A 17,589-nucleotide genomic window follows, 5' to 3' on the forward strand; every position below is an offset into this window, starting at 1 on the left:
TTCCCTCAGAGTCCAAGGGGGTAGTCTAGTAGGCTAGGCTATTTCAAGGCACAAGAGATACTTACTTCGTCATTGAAGTCGTCAGACCTTATCCGGAGGATCAGACGTCTCACACTGCTTCATTTCCTCCATACATGAGAGGCTACAGAATAGCCACATGGGAGGTCACCGTATTCCTCCATACGTTAGTTCTGAAGAACCACATGGGAGGTTGCAATTACTGAGACAGTTCAATAGACCTGAGGGCGATCAAAGTACTTTCCATCATGTCTCATCACCAAAAGCAACGATTGATAAGGTGAGTGTTTAACTAGATAGGTATCTGCCGAGAGTACTGACCTGACTCGATCAAAGTACTCTCCAATAGGTCTCTTCACTGAAACCATTGATTGATATGGTGAGTGTTTGGCTAAATGGATATCTTATGCAGAGCAGATTGGTGAGCTACCATCTCTGCGGGTTGTCAAAGGGCATGCAATAGAATTGATCCCTCCTCCTCTAAATGTTGTTAATCGGGCCCGGAGATTCAGGTGTTCAGGGAGTGTATTTTTATATGAAGTTTTCATAATAAAACTAATATTTTAATACTTGGACCTGAACACCTGAATGATTCCCACCCTCCTTCCCCACATCAATTTTGACTTTGAATAAAGCAATTGATGAAAATGGGGGTGTCGGCGCACACCTGTGTCAGCGTTGCCAACCGTTTGTTATGGTAGCTCAAGTGACAAGATTTTACCTGCAGCATTGGTAACGCTGGCTGTTAAAATTCCCACTATAGTGGGATGGGTAGTTGAGAGTTGTTTGGGCTAGTGGGATTAAGGGCTAATTCAGGTGTTCAGGTAAGTATTACAATATTAGTTTTATTATGAAAACTTCATATCGCTGCATGCCATGCCAGTAATATACGGCCTTAGTGAATTGAGTAAAGCTTTTAAAGAAGAAACGACCCAAGATATGAGAAAGCTGATTAAAATAGTGAGAAAAACTAGGAACAAAATGGAAGTGAGAAGAAAAGATTTACTAGGAAGCCTATGCAGATGCTTCAGTTGGGAATATTGAAAATGATCGTACATAATTTGGTTATGTGATATCCTTGACAGATTGTAAGGGAAGAAGTCCCAATAGTGGAAATCCAGAAAATCAAGAAGAGTAGCAAAATCTACGATTGAAGTAGGGCCTCTGAGTGTGGGGGAGGCCATAGAAGGATTGATTGGCCTATATTTCAAACATTTATGGAGAGAGAAAATTAGAAGCATTGGTTAAAACTGATAGTAAAACACTAATGATTGCAATTACATGTACAGGAGTAAGTAGTAAGAGATTAAAAACTGATATTGCAGCAATAAGAGAAACAATAGAATCTGGAGAAATAAAGGAGGTGAGATGGATAAAAGGAAAGTACCTAATAACTTGTAAAGTCCCCGCTCACCGGGTTCTCTGTGACAAACATCCCGTTTTCTGCGGTGCCTTCATATGCAACCTAGGGTTGGACGAACACAATCTTATTATCATTATAGTGAATTGTATACTTATTATCTGTTCATTTGACCTTGCACCACGTATATGTGACAGAGTATTTTCATGTCCTGAAACAAGTCGTCAAAGGAGCCCCTCAGCCCACCGCCTTCTTCAGCAGAACACTCAACCCCACCGAGTCCCGCAACAGCACCTTCAACAGGAACTCTTCGCGGTGTACCAGGCAGTACGCCACTTCAAGTTCCTCCTGGAAGGTACGCCCTTCACAACTTGGGACGGAACACCAGCTGCTGGTTCACGCCTTCACGGTTGGGGATTTTATGGCCCTCCAGGCAGCAGTGGCACCCGCCTTCCCCACATCAAGTTCACCTGCACCAACAAGTACCTCCCCATCAAGAAGAACCCAGTAGCCGACACCTGAGGATTGAGATCGACACAGTGCAGCTCGGGATCGTTTGTTACCTCACCCGTGAACAAGCTGCCGAACCAGAGACTCCAGCTTACCGCACTGCCATCACGCCGCTGAAGTGGAAGGATGGGCCCTCGGCCCTGGAGGGCCAACACTGTTGAGTGACATAAGCACTGGCCACCCCAGCCCACTGGTGCCCGCCTCCAATATTGGCTGGTCTTATGACATCATTCACGGACTGTCCCATCCTCCAGAAGGACGACGGCCTTAGTGCTGGCGGAGAAGTTCGTCTGGCACGAAAACGGAAGATATGACAACCTGGGCAAAATAGTGCATAAAGTGCCAGGCCAGCAAAATGGAAGTGAGAAGAACACTGAATCTGGGGTGGGCGATTTTCCCCAGCCTGGGAGACTTTTTCAGGCACGTCCACGTTGACGTTAGTGGGTCCTCTTCCTCCATCAGGAGGAGCAAGATACCCCAACAGTCGTCGACCGCTCCACCAGGTGGCCCAAAGCTACGCCCATGGAAGAAGCCACCTCCAGTGCGTGCGCAGAGGCCCTCCCCTCTAGCTGGATCAGCCAGTTCGGTGTCCCGGACCATATACTGTAACTATGGACAGGGGCCCTGCTTTCCTGTCTGAGGTATGGAATGCCCTGGCACGCCTGCTGGGGACCACTCACCACAGCACCACACCTACAACCCTGCAGCCAATGGAATGGTGCAAAGATTCCACAGGTCCCTGAAGGCGTTCATGGCTGATATTGCACCTCCGAGAATTGGAAGTACCAGCTGCCCTGGGTCCTAAAGGGCTGAGACCACCTTCAGAGCCAACGGTGACCCCTCCGCAGTCCCCGCCCGGGGAACTCATCACAGAGGACCAGGACAACTTAACAACGCAGAGGCTCTGTAACAGGGTTGGGAAGTTCACCCCCTGCTGGCAGACATACGAGGTCCATTCAAAAGTATCCGACCTTGGTCCATAAAGAGAAAAATTTGCACATTTGAAAAAAATTTATTCAATCACCTTCAAAGTACTCCCCTTGGGAGTGCACACACTTTTCCCACCGGTGCTGCCACTGCTGGTAACATCTCTGGAATCTCGACATTGGGATGCTGTAAAGCTCTGCTGTCGTTTTTCATAATTTCCTCTCTGACTAAAACGCCCCTTTCAGAGTTGTTTTCAGTTTAGGAACAGCCAGAAGTCACAAGGTGCCATGTCTGGAGAGTAGGGAGTGGACCTCGCGAACAAGTGGAGTGTTGTTTTGGCCAGATAAGCGTGGATCAGGTGAGCAGAATGAGCAGGTGCATTGTCATGGTGAAGTTGCCAGTTCGACACGCCCACATTTCGGGATGTTTTCGTTGTACTGCATCCCGTGAACAAGCTGCCGAACCTCAAGGTAATACCAGCTTATTAACTGTTTGTCCTGCTGGTGGAAGGATTCATGATGCACAATACCATTGAGTCAAAAACATGTCAACATTACCTTGACATTGCCCGCCTGTCGTGGCTTTTTGGGTCTTGGTGATGTCTGATGCTTCCATTGTGATGACTGAAATTTAGTTTCCGGTCATATCCGTCTGGCATGTCTCATCACCAGTGATGATAGTCTTCACGGTCAGAGTCACTGTTAGCACAGTCAAGCAGGTCTTGTGCAATTTCACTGCGGAGTTGTTTCTGCTGTTCCAACAGCAACTTGGGAACGAATTTAACAGATACTCGTCGCATGGCCAAATCTTCCGTTAAAATTGTCCAACTGATCCTGTGCTTATTCCTACTTCTTCAGTAATTTCGTTGATGGTTATACAATGGTCGGCCTCCACTATTCGACGCCCATTTTCAATGATTTCTTCGTTTCTGCTGGTGGATGGCCTGCCTGACCGTGGCTTGCTCAACTGAGCTTTGTCCTTGCTTGAAGGACGATTATACCACTGCTTTATTTGTGTTACCCCATGGCTTCATCGCCAAAGGCTTGCTGAATCTTCTGGACAGTTTGCATTTGTGTACCCTCGCCAATGGAATGTAGCAGAACTTAATGCAGTAGCGCTCCTCGGGCGCCCCTCATGGCATGTTGTGTAAGGATCGATAATCCGGAAGCTTGTACCAGCTGCACCTGGGTCCTCACAGGCTGGTACTGCCACACACTAGAGCTTTTAAAATTTACACGCATGCGCAGTAAGAGTGCTGTCAACTCCAACAAAACTAAGTTGCAATTGGTGGATCATTTGTCCTTTTATGGACAAAGGTCGGATACTTTTTGAATGCACCTCGTATACCGACAGGTCGTCCCCATTCATGCTTCCCGGTTTGTCCTCCGCCACCCACGTCTTCGTCAGGGACGACGCCGTACGTCTACCCTTAACCAGGCTCTACAGGGGGCCTTTCCTCGTGCTTGAGAGGAACAAGAAGGCATTTCAGGTAGCCGTCCACGGGAAGGAAGACTGGGTATTGATAGACCGCCTCAAGCCTGCATTTCTGGAGGAAGACGTCGGGGGCACTTCCCAAAGCCCCCCGCAGGAGATGGCTCCCCCACAGCCCACCCCGTCCGCAAGAAAACGTTGTGGGTGCCCCTGGAAGGCCCTGGGACCAGGCAGGAGGGCAACCCAACACACCCCTCCACAGGGCACCGAAGAAGATGACCACCCCCCACCAGCTGGCATTGAGAAGGCGGGGCCCCCTCTGCCCCCCCCCACCAGATAATTGCATTGGTCAGACGTTGCCTACGTCTTGGGCGGGGGGGAGTATGTAAAGTCCCCGCTCAACAGGTTCTCTGTGATGAACATCCCGTTTTCTGCGGTGCCTTCACATGTGACATAGGTTCGGACGAACACAATCGTATTATCATTATTGTGAATTGTATATTTATTATCTGTTTGTTTGACCTTGCACCACGTATATGTGACAGGGTATTTTTATGTCCAACCAGTCAATGTTAATCATTATGTTTTCCGTAGAGAAATAGTTTGACCTCAGGTCACCTGTAAATTTTTGTACCCATGGTCTCTGCGTATACGCAGACGTCTGCAAGCCTCTTTATAAGCGGGTCGCTTCATCAATAAACCAGCAGTACTTGTCTTCCTGCTCATTATTTCGCACCTCTCTCACAAACTAACGTGTTTACTAAAGTAAAAGTTTCATGGGAAATTTTCAGAAATTATGTAGAGTAAAGAATTGGAGACTGGAGATTATAGAGGATTAGGACGAGGGGAGGGAGTAGATAAATGTGATTATATGTCAGTTTTTAAGTCTCATTATTCACGTGAATAGGGGACAAGTAATTCAGTTCTAATATGTTGTTTTATAAATGTAATCATTATTAATTTGTTACTTTCATTAAATGGGTTAGTAAAGAAAGCGTAGGTGTTATACATCTAAGAAATATAGACAGAGTATGCTCTTAATTTTATTGGGTGTTTATAAAACCAGTCCTCACATAGTGTTTAGAATGGGGCAATGGCTCTTGTTGTGACGTCTTAAGACGTCCAGTTGACGGTAGTTAGAAAAACAAATGGTGAGTTGGTGATGGCAGTTTGTGGTGGTAACGGTAGGTTGCGATTGCCAATGCTGGATTTTAGCGGAAATTCGTCAGAGAAATGGATGATGACATCACACTTCAAAGATGACAAAAATTTTTTTATAACAGCCTAGCCTAGCCAGGACACCACTTTTGTGGAAGATGAACCAGGCGAGCACAGCGAGCCCCTACAGGGGGTTTTTTTTTTTTTTTCACCAATTTTTGCGGCATTTTGATGCACATGAAATGTATATTTTTGACATATCCAAGAACCAGTATTAAGTGCTTCATCTGGTGGAGTAATAATAAAGGGATTTTGACAAAGGAAAAATCTATTTCTGAGGAAGGTCCCGTGTCACCCGGTGAAATTCCATTACAGCACGAATTTCTAGGTATAATAATGCTAGATATACCAGAGAAAAAGAGCTTTCAGGAAAGCTGGGGTTACTACCCTCAGTCGAGCGTCTTCTAGGAAGACGTCGGTATAAGGAAGGGTGAGTGAAATACCACTACCACGGAAACATACTCGAAAGATCTCTCCTTATCAAAACCCCGAACAGAGCGGTGAGCCGTTACAGCCCCTACACTCAACACCCGCCAGGACGGCGACACCAGCGCCACCTACCATTCCATGCTAGCACTAACCCCAGACTTGGCATGTGCAACTAGCGGGGGAGTACTAGGTGAGTCAGGGAGGGTCACCCAGACACGGGACCTTCTCAGAAATAGATTTTTCCTTTGTCAAAATCCCTTTTCTGAGTTCAGTCCCGTGTCAGCCGGTGAAATAGTGATAGAGAATCATGCCAAGGCTGCAACTACGAGGAAAAGAGGGTAATCTGAAGAAAAAACATAAATTACAAAAATAATTTTAATCAGGGAATCTCTTACATGTAGCAAGAATACTAAAACCTAAGGCACATCAAAACTTAATACTATGAAAAGTGGGGAAGTCCCCGCACAACGGGAAGAGGCCCCAAAAATACTTAACATTACTAAAGCATATTGAAACATGAAATGTGCATAAGATAAATGCATATACAATCTTAAAGCTACACACGTAAACTTAGGCTAAACACGTAAGAGACAAAATCAATGGAAAATAAAATATACAGTACATATACATATATCTGGGGTACATGGAGCAAAAAAAAACCGCCCAGTACCCCACAAGAAAAACAATCATAACATGTCAGATTACAGTTTCCACTCAACAGAGACAAGATACATCAATATGAGGAGCCAGGCAGTGAGGCATGATCAACCAGGAGGATAAGCAGAGAAGTAAATGAGGCAGGCGGGCTGGGGGGAAAGGATAGGATAAGGATATGATTAGTTAAGGTGGGGAGATGACACTTCCCACAGCTATAGTAGAAAATTTCAGGGCTTCGAGCGATTTTAAATAGTGGCGTTTAAACACTAGAGGTGATTTCCAACCCGTATATTTAGATAGTTCTGAGAAGTCCATATCATGAAAGTAATTAATGGAAGTAGCAACTGCTCGAATATCATGAACCTTAGGAACTGAATCTGGGTTGGCCTGTTTAATAAAATACAGAATTTGTTGTCTTATAGCATTCAGTGAAAGTGTACCACCTTTCTCCCTGATAAAAGAGGACCCGACTTACTCTGTGGAGTTCTTAAAAGGTAAGATTTAAGTGTATAAATGGACATAAAGACTGGTCTTGAGGAAGGGGCACCACCTTCCAAGGAGACCACCTGTCTTGTGGGTCTTCGTTTTTGGCTAAGAATCTAGGGTCAGGGGAAAGGAGGACCTCTCCGGACGGGAGGAAGTTCACAAAATTATCACCTCTAGTGAGAGCCGATAGCTCTGAGATTCTAGCACCTGAAGCCAAGCTAATCAGAAATAAAGTCTTCCTTAACAGATCCTGATAAGAGCTTTGAAAGTTGTCCATCTCTGATGCTAACTTAAGGACGTCATTGAGAAACCACGTAACAGAATGTGGGCGTGATACGGGTCTCAGACGAGCGCATGCTCTGGGGATAGATGAAAAATAGGAATCTGTAAGGTCGATTTTAAAGCCGTATAGAAATACTTTCTTCAGGGCTGACTTGACTGTGGTAATAGTGGCCGGAGCAAGGCCTTTCTCAAACAGTGATCTAAAGAAAGAAACTCCTAAATTAGTCGTCATGATTTTGGCTTCAGATGCTTTCAGGAAGGGGGCTAATTTTTGACTGCTGAGTCATACTGTCTAAGAGTAGAATCTCTTTTATCTGATTCTAAAAACAGAGTGTTGACAGGGTCAATGTTTGCTCCTTTTGGGCTGCGAATTTTATAAAGTCCATAAAACTAGGGCATTCTGAATTCTTGAGGAAGCTGACACAGTCTTGGTTTGTACTGTCTGGGTCAGTATGGGCTTGGGAATCAAGACTCCGCAATCCCAGTTCCTGAAGAAGAGGGAACCAATTGCTCTTCGGCCAATAGGGGCTACTAGGGCTGGTTGACCTTGAATGTCCTGAGTTTGTGTAATACTTTCAGCAGTAAATTTATTGGAGGGAACAGATAAATTTTCTCCCAATTGTTCCAATCTACTGTCATTGCGCCTGTGGCGCACGCCTGAGGGTCCAGGTTCGGGGCCACGTAACAGGGGAGCTTGAAGTTGCTCTCCGTCGCAACAGATCCACTTGGAGACCCGGAACCCGGCAAATCCATTTGAAAGATTCCCCGTCCAGGGACCACCCGTCTCCAACGGAGTAGCTCTGGACAGGGAATCCGCCACCACGCCCGCACCCCCGCTAGGTGGGTGGCTGACAGGTGCCAGCCGTGCTTGTTCGCCAGGGAGAAGATAGCAACCTATTACTTGGTTTACTCGACCTGATTTGGAGCCGCCCTGTTGATGCAATGAACTACCACTGCGCTGTCCAATACCAGCCTGATATGAATCCGGTTGGGGTGGGCGGATTTTCTTTAGAGTTAGAAAGACCGCCATAGCTTCCAGGGTATTTATATGGAACTGCTGAAACATTGTGGACCACGTTCCTTGTACTTTCTGTTTTGGTGAATATCCCCAGCCGCTTAGGGAAGCGTCTGTGTGAACAACTAGTGCCGGAGGGGGAAATTGAAGGAACTGATTTGGACAGGCCTCTGACTGTGGTCCAAGGCCGCAGTCTTGTCTTTAAGATTCGAGGAATAGAGGAGACCTTGTCTCTGAGCTTGACATTGGCTCGACTCCGCCACACTCTGTTTATGTCTTTTAGTTTCGCTTTAAGAGCAGGTCCGTCACTGAGGCAAATTGAAGAGACCCAAGGACTCTTTCTTGGGATCAGCGGGATGCCGATTGATTTTTGAGAAATTTCCTGGTGAGAGATGCTATCTCTTTCCTCTTGGGAGGCGGGAGAGATAACGTGTGAGAGGACAGATCCCACTGGAGACCCAGCCACTGAAACCGGGACTCCGGAGTCAGGCGGGACTTCTCTCTGTTCAGTTGAAAACCTAACGACTCCAGGAAGTTGATGACTATGGACGTAGCCTTCTGACACTCCGGAACTGTTGGTGCCCAAATTATCCAATCGTCTAAGTACGCTGCTAGGGATATCCCTCGGGACCGGAGTTGTTGCACTACTGTGTCCGCCAGCTTGGTGAATACCCTGGGCGCAATGTTTAGACCGAAGGGCATGACCCTGAAGGAGTAGGCTTGATTCCCGAGTCTGAAACCGAGGAACTGAGAGAAGTTCCGCGCAATCGGGACGTGATAATAAGCGCCTGAAAGATCGATAGAGGTGGTGACGGCTCCACGCGGAAGTAGAGTCCGCACTCGAGCTACCGTAAGCATGCGAAATTTGTCGCATTTTATGTAGAGATTTAGACGCGACAGATCCAGGATCACTCTTTGCTGATCGGAGTCTTTTTTGGGAACAGTGAATAACCTGCCTTGAAACTTTAGGTGCCTTACTTTCTTTATTGCTTGTTTGTTGAGCAATTCTGTCACGTAATCCTGTAGGATTGATGAGGGTGGCTGGTAAAATCTGGTTAGAGGAGGAGGGTTCTTGATCCAGCTCCATCCTAGTCCTTTGGACACAATGCTGTGTGCCCAAGGGCTGAAGGTCCATTGGTCCCTGAACCAATACAGGCGACCACCTACCTGAGTCCTCTCAGTGGGAGGGAGCGGGTTTGTTCCCTCTACCACGTCCAGGCCTTCCTCTTGGGGTGGTGTTGGGTTTTCCTCTATGAGGGGCTCTGCCTCTTCCCCCCCTTGCGATCCTATTAAGGCCGTGAAAGTATCCACGGCCCTCATAGGTGGGGTTGTATGCTGGCGAAGCAACATACGAGGGCGCAGCAAGGGAATGAGCTGGTTGGACCAGCACATACTGTTGGGGGTGAGCCTTGAGGTGGAGGGCTGTGCCACTGCTGAGACCGGGACGGCTTGAACTACCGCCTGATGGTGGGGCCTCTTATGCCTCCTGAAACGTTTGCCTCCTCTCGTCTGGGGCCGCCAGACTCTGGGGTCTTGCGCTTGTAGGCAGAAATGCCCCAGTGAGAGCGCAGACTCTGGTTGGCCCTTGTAGCCTCGGCCATAACATTCGTAACCTCTTCTTCTGGGAAGAGGTTAGGCCCCCAGATCGAGCTCTAACGAGCTTGTTAGGCTCGTGACGGATAGTGGCATCGGCAAAATGAACTTTCTGCATTCCAGTCTGGCCATGATGAACTCGAAAAGGTCAGACTGAAAGCCAGCTAGCAGGGACTTAGCCAAGACCTGAAAGAATGGCTCGTCCGGCGCAGGGAGACGGCAGTAGCTTCAGTGAAGGCAGACGGAGTTCAAGGACCGGGCTAACTTAGTCCGGGCATCAAACTCCGCCTTTAACAAAGATTCCGGCAGCTTGGGGAGCTGCTCACTGAACTGTGAGGAAGCACAGAAGGGGTCCAGTTTTCCGACAGTGAAAGTGGACGGAGCGTCCACCAGAACTCGTCACTTCCTGGGAATACCAGGGAAGTGGGGTCTGTTTCTCAGCTGCGGTAACGGATTACCTTCAAAGCACACTCGGGCCGTAGCCAGAGCGACTTTGTTCAAGCAAGGGGTGGGCAGGTTGTCTCCCAGGGCGAACATTGTGAAGTTTCCTTGAAAGGAGTCAACTTCGTATTTTCTGCCTGCCACTCCGTCCAGAGTGTGCAGGAGAGCCGACTGAGCTTGGTCCCTAGGGGACGATGACAGTCTCCCTAGGAACCTTATCCGACCGAATCCATGCTTCCTCCGTTAATCTCACGAAGCCTGGGTAGGGGGGCAAGAGATCGGCGGGGAAGAATTCCAATTCCTCCAACCGTCTCGTGCCAAGACCTTCAACCGTGAGTTTGCCATCATGTTGGATGGCACGGAGGGCGAAACGCCAAGGGTTACCGACATCGAATGGCGGGAGGTCCGCTGTGTCGGGGATGACATACTGGGGTTCGGCTGGGGTGGGCGAGCCGTTCCGCCAGTATATTATCATGACTGGCCAACTTTTCGGAGATTTTGGTGAATCTCGTGTCCAAATCCTCCGTGAACTTTCTGAAAAGTTGGTTCGCAAAGGCCTCTGCGTCGAAGGCAGGCTGGCGAGGAGGGCTTGGTTTTGCAGCCCTCTTACTCGCGCCTTTGCCGGAGGAACCAGACTTGCTCCCGGAGGCTACAGGTCCTGAGACCTTAGCCTCTCGACGGGGAAGGGCGATGCCTTCTTGGAGGACGAGGACTTATAGCCCTTCGCCTTCCATGAAGTCTTCAACTTCAACTTGGGGATAGCAGACGGAGCTCTATCACCCAAGGAGGAAGACTTCACAAAACCTGCGAATGAAGAAATAGATGAAGCTGGGGAGTCAAAAAGGGGGGGGCCCGCCCCAACAACCTCACCTACCTCGCTACTTACCACCTGGTCCTGTTCGGTGTTCATGGGTTCCAGGTCTAAGTCTAAGGCGGCGACGTCCTCCGAAACCTCGGCGAGAGGATATCCACTTGGGGTGGCTGGGTCGCATCCCGGATTTGCTGGATGATGGGGGTGGCAAGATCTTCTGGCACTGCGGCCGCCACCCGTGCGCCGGGGTAGAGCAGGTCCCTCAACTTAGCATCGAGGACGTAGGGCTTCCCCGACGGAACATTCCTGCCAAACCCAGCCACCCAGGCCCGGAGGGATTCCAAGGCAGACTTCTTGGAAGAGTCGCCCGCCTGTAAGAAAACCAACAATTAGCCAAGAACGAAAAAACAGTCCGGGAACCTCGTAAACAATATACAATATGAGGAGCGTAAAACGGAGGAAGACTGTCACTTACCGACTCATCCTGGACGGTTGCGCATAAGGCGAAGCAAACCTCACAACCATCAGGGTGCCAAACTACCAGGTCGTCGAGCCGGACCGCACAACCAGCGTGGGTCCGGCACACTACGTGACCGTAGGGTTGTTGGAGTGAAGCGGTACACCCCGGCTCCTCACAGCGAACAGTCTGTAAGTAGAAAAAGTACATGAACCCACCACCCTAAGCAATCTAAAGCCGGCAAGGCCGGGAAATTCGACTACAACCGGAATACTCCGGCGGAGAAGAACTCCCTTATCATAAACTAGGCCAATAAGCTCTAAATTACCCAGAGTGGAAGGTAAAAGCTTCCAGACCCCGGAATACCCGGGAAATGAAAGGAATGAGACACCAAGAACTCACCACAAGGGCTGCCAGTAAAAATAACGGCGGAGCCCCCGGTGTAGAACTGGACTCACGTATATATATATATATATATATAAATGAGAGAGTACTCCGTTAGATAAACAGACTTATCTAAATATATAAATTCATAAACAATAACATTAAACAAGTGACGGTACAAGGGTAATACTCCGAGACCGGAGGGATCCGCTCTCCCTTATATAATATAAATCCCTTCCTCACTTACTTCCCCGGAGAAACAAGGTGGGCAAGATGCTCGTATGTTTATAACATAAGCCGGAGCAATTATATATTACCCTATCCACGTAACCCGACGGGGAGAAAAGAAGTGTGGGATAGAGTGTCGAACACGTTCGAGCTAACGAACCACCAACACCAACACAGCGATGCTAGGGACTGTATGGGAGGGAGCGAATCCCTCTACCAAATGGAAGAGTCCCTGAACTCTGAGAAAACGCCATCTAGCGTCACCCGCACGAGTAGAGCAAGGCTGGAGGGGTGGTGAGGGGGAGGGGGTGGAGTAGGGGAGAGAGGTAGGCTACGAAGAAAGGGAACAGGAGACAGGGGGAAAAACATATCACCCGCTCAACTGCACACATACACCACTCCAAGAATAATGAAACTTGGGAGGGTAGCCTACTACTAAGGGAAGCTACCCAGCCCGATGCCCGACTCCTTCCTAGGCGAAGCCTAATAGGGACCTAACCTAGTATAGGCTAGGAAAATGGAAGGAGTGCGGAGGGGAGGAGGAAGCAACAGGGAGAGAAATTTTGTGCCGAGAACCAACCGGGATCGAGAAGAGGGGGCAAGGAGGCGACTAGCCTAGAGGAAACACATCCAAAGAACTCTATTCCCCCAAATGAAGGAAGAGAACTAAGGGGCTCACTCTGCCCACCAAAAAACGACCCCGGAGGAAACAGCAACCAAAACTCCCTCAACCTGATGATCTCCACACCCAGGGCAAGGGGATGGAAGCAAAACAAGCCTACTCCACTAAATAACCATCACACATAAAAATGGGAACAAAAATGTGCTCAATAGGGTGCGTAGCCTACCTCGGGGAAGCGGTTAGATCTGAGGCTGCCGCCACCACGAGGAGGTAAACAAAAAATAAAATAAAATAAAAAGAGAGCACCATCTCCAAGAATAAAATAATTAGCCTAATAGAGACCAAAAATAATAAGGAACCCAACCTGGGGGGGGGGTACCTGGACGGGGCATCACCCTCACAAAGGCCGATAGGCCAATGATACGTAATTTCGGGAAAAAAAGGGGGGAGCCACCAGGATGGGAACCAAGGGACAAAAATATATCTATAACGACAAGGAGACAACCCCAACAGAAAAGAACTGATGGGGTCGCCTCGCATGGGTCGACATGGCTGGCGGAGGGACGCCCATGGCGTCATAATAAGATCTCAATATTTATGAAAAGACGAGACCATAACAGCCAAAAAATAGAACAAAACCCCACAAGAAGATGGTACTTAACTTGGAGATGGTAAAGCTGCTCGATGACATGGCGAAGATGAAAATAATCCAAAAAAGGGGCACGAGCACACAAAGGAAAAGGTCGCAATCACGTGCTAGAAAATGGAATGAGGTAGGTGGCGCTGGTGTCGCCGTCCTGGCGGGTGTTGAGTGTAGGGGCTGTAACGGCTCACCGCTCTGTTCCGGGGGTTTTGATAAGGAGAGATCTTTCGAGTATGTTTCCGTGGTAGTGGTATTTCACTCACCCTTCCTTATACCGCGTCGCCTTCCGAGAAGACGCTCGACTGGGGGTAGTAACCCCAGCTTTCCTGAAAAGCTCTTTTTCTCTGGTATATCTAGCATTATTATACCTAGAAATTCGTGCTGTAATGGAATTTCACCGGCTGACACGGGACTGAACTCAGAAATAATAGTTTTTGCTATTTTCCCTTAAGATCAATGATAATATCTCATTACACATCACTTTCATAGATTTAACGAATGATAAAACCATTTATCGAATACTTATGCCATTTACCCGCAATCATTCAGGTGTTGAAATCTCTGTAATGTCTCTCCTCTCTCTCTCGGAGTGCCCATTCTTGGTCGGAAGACGTACTCGTTCTTGGTCTGAATAATCAACCCAAATTCACGCGTATAACATAAGACTAGCGAGTGAACTATAGCTAGAAGTGTTCGTGAACTGTCGGTTATTAGATTAAAGTCAGAATAGCATGATAAAGCGTCGACTAAAGGTGTTTATTCAAGTGAAATATTAAAAAATTAAGCATCATGGAAGCGTCTAGCAACAACAGCGGAAAAGTGTCTAGCAACAACAGCAGCAGACGATGGAGAAATTTAGCTTGCCTAGCTGACATCCAATATGATGAATTGGCAAGCAGGGAGCTGGGGCTGCTGGATGTTCGCTAACCCTGGTGCATGCATAATAGGCCAATGATCCTGGACTTGCCACCATACCTCTTAGAGGATGGAGTGAACAAAGTTGGTGGGCAGACAGCGGTTGGGGGGCCGCTGGACATTCGCTGGCCCTGGCACATGCCTACTAGGCCAGTGATCCCGGACTTGCTACCAGTACTCCTAGAGGATGGAGTGAACAAGGTTGGTGGGCAGACAGCAGTTAGGGGACCGCTGGACGTTTGCTGGCCCTGGCACATGCCTGCTATGCCAGGGATCCTGGACTTCCCACTATTACTCGTAGAGGATGGAGTGAACAAGGTTGGCGGGCAGACAGCGGTTAGGGGACCGCTGGACGTTTGCTGGCCCTGGCACATGCCTGCTATGCCAGGGATCCTGGACTTCCCACTATTACTCGTAGAGGATGGAGTGAACAAGGTTGGCAGGCAGACAGCAGTTGGGGGGCTGCTGGACGTTCACTGGCCCTGGCACATGCACACTAGGCCAGTGATGCTGCACTTGCCAGCATTACATGCCCACTAGGTCAGGGACACTGGACTTGCCACCATTACCCGCAGAGGATGGAATGAAGAAGGTTAGTGGGCAGACAGTAATTGGGGGGCCACTGGACATTCACTGGTCCTGGCACATGCACACTGGGCCAGGGATCTTGGACTTGCCATCATTACTCGTAGAGGATGGATTGAACAAGGTTGGCGGGCAGACAGCAGTTGAGGGGCTGCTGGACGTTCGCTGACCCTGTCACATGCCCACTAGGCCAGGGATGCTGGACTTGCCACCATTACTCGTACTGGATGGAATGAAGAAGGTTGGCGGGCAGACAGCATTCGCTGGCCCTGTCACATGCCCACTAGGCCATGGATCTTGGACTTTCCACCATTACTCGTAGAGGATGGAATGAACAAGGTTGGCTGGCAGACAGCGGTCGAGGGTCCTCTGGACGTTCGCTGGCCCTTTCACATGCACACTAGGCCAGGGATCCTCGCCTTTCCACCATTACTAGTAGAGGATGGAACGAAGAAGGTAGGCCGTCAGGCAGCGGTTCAGGGGCCACTGTATGTTCGCTTGCCCTGTCACATGCCCAGTAGGCCAGGGATGCTGGACTTGCCACCATTACTCGTAGAGGGTGGAATGAAGAAGGTTGGCGGGCAGACAGTGGTTGAGGGGCTGCTGGACGTTTGCTGGCCCTGTCACATCCCCACTAGGCCAGGGATCATGGACTTGCCACTATTACTCGTAGAAGATGGCACAAAGAAGGTAGGCCGTCAGACAGCAGTTGAGCGGCTGCTGTACGTTCGCTGGCCCTGTCACATGGCCACTAGGCCATGGGTGCTGGACTTGCCACCATTACTCGTAAAGGATGGAATGGAGAAGGCTGGCGGGCAGACAGCGGTTGAGGGTCCACCGGACGTTCGCTGGCCCTGTCACATGGCCACTGGGCCAGGGATCCTGGACTTGCCAACATTACTCGCAGAGGATGGAACGAACAAGGTTGGCGGGCAGACAGCGGTTGAGGTGCCGTTGGATGTTTACTGGCCCTGTCACATGCCCACTAGGCCAGGGGTCCTGGACTTTCCACCATTACTCGTAGAGGGTGGAATGAACAAGGTTGGCGGGCAGAGAGCAGTTGAGGGGTCGCTGGACTTTCACTGGCCCTGTCACATGCTCTCTAGGCAAGGATCTTGGAATTGCTACAATTACTCTTAGAGGATGGAAATAACAAGGTTGTTGGTCAGACAGCGGATGAGTGGCTGCTGTACGTTCGCTGGCCCTAGCACGTGCCCAATAGGCCAGTTAAGTTAAGTATACCTTAGTTTTACCAGACCACTGAGCTGATTATTAACAGCTCTCCTAGGGCTGGCCCGAAGGATTAGACTTATTTAACATGGCTAAGAACCAGTAGGTTACTTGTCCTGGACTTGACACCATAACTCATAGAGGATGGAACGAATAAGGTTGGCGGGGTAGAGAGCTGTTGAGAGGCTGCTGGAAGTTCGCTGGCCCTAGCATGTCCCCACTAGGCCAGGGATCCTAGACTTGCCTCCATTACTCATAGAGGATGGAACGAGGTTGGCGGGCAGACAGCAGTTGAGGGGCCGCTGGATGTTTGCTGGCCCTGTGACATGCCCACTAGGCCAGGGATCCTGGACTTGACACCATTACAGGTAGAGGATGGAATGAACAAGGTTGGTGAACAGACAGCAGTTGAGGGGCTGCTGGACGTTTCCTGGCCCTGTCACATACCCACTAGGCCATGGGATTCTGGACTTGGCACCCTTAATTGTAGAGGGTGGAACGGACAAGGTTGGTGGGCAGACAGCAGTTGAGGGGCTGCTGGATGTTTGCTGGCCCTGTCAAATGCCCACTAGGCCAGGGGTCATGGACTTTCCACCATTACTTGTAGAGGATGGAATGAAAAAGGTTGGCAGGCAGACAGCGGTTGAGGGGCTGCTGGACGTTCACTGGCCCTGTGACATGCCCACTATGCCAGGGATCCTGAACTTGCCACCATTACTCATAGAAGATGGAGTGAACAAGGTTGGCGGGCAGAGAGCGGTTGAGGGGCTGCTGGATGTTCGCTAACCCTGGTGCATGCCTAATAGGCCAATGATCCTGGACTTGCCACCATACCTCTTAGAGGGTGGAGTGAACAAAGTTGGTGGGCAGACAGCGGTTGGGGGGCCGCTGGACGTTTGCTGGCCCTGGCACATGCCCACTAGGCCAAGGATCCTATACTTGCCACCATTACTTGTAGAGGATGGTGATGGTTCTGTTGACGAAGGTCTCGTGGCAGTGCGCGAACTTCTGTGCGAGTTCCCTCAGCCTCAGGACAGGGGTGTCGGTGTTGTCGGCCGACGGCGGGAAGAACTCTCCGGGCATGGCCAGTGTTTCCCCGTAGACTTTCTCAGCAGGGGAAGCGTCACCATTTGCTTTCAGTGCGGTGTGGAGACCCAGCAGGACCCAGGGCAGCTGTTCCTTCCACTTTTCGTCGGTGCAGCATGCCCTGAGAGCTGCTTCAAGAGCGGTGTGCCCTCTCGACCATGCCATTCTCTGCGGGGTTGCATGCTGTTGTCCTGTGTAGAGTTTTACCCATCAGACATGCCAAGGAGACCCAGATCTCTGACAGGAAGGCAGGACCCCTGT

At 49.5% G+C, this 17,589-nt stretch overlaps 1 protein-coding gene across 1 annotated transcript in view; it reads left to right on the forward strand.

Annotated features, from left to right (window-relative positions):
- The first annotated feature begins 275 nt into the window (after positions 1-275).
- The window catches only part of LOC136837314 (transcription elongation factor, mitochondrial), a 250,307-nt gene continuing 232,993 nt past the window's right edge, over positions 276-17,589 (forward strand). Inside the window, exon 1 of the mRNA XM_067102072.1 lies at positions 276-298. The gene's annotated coding sequence lies outside the window, so the exon portion shown is untranslated. The remainder of the gene's footprint in view (positions 299-17,589) is intronic.

Source organism: Macrobrachium rosenbergii, chromosome 58, assembly GCF_040412425.1.
Source record: "Macrobrachium rosenbergii isolate ZJJX-2024 chromosome 58, ASM4041242v1, whole genome shotgun sequence".
NCBI lineage: Eukaryota > Metazoa > Arthropoda > Malacostraca > Decapoda > Palaemonidae > Macrobrachium > Macrobrachium rosenbergii.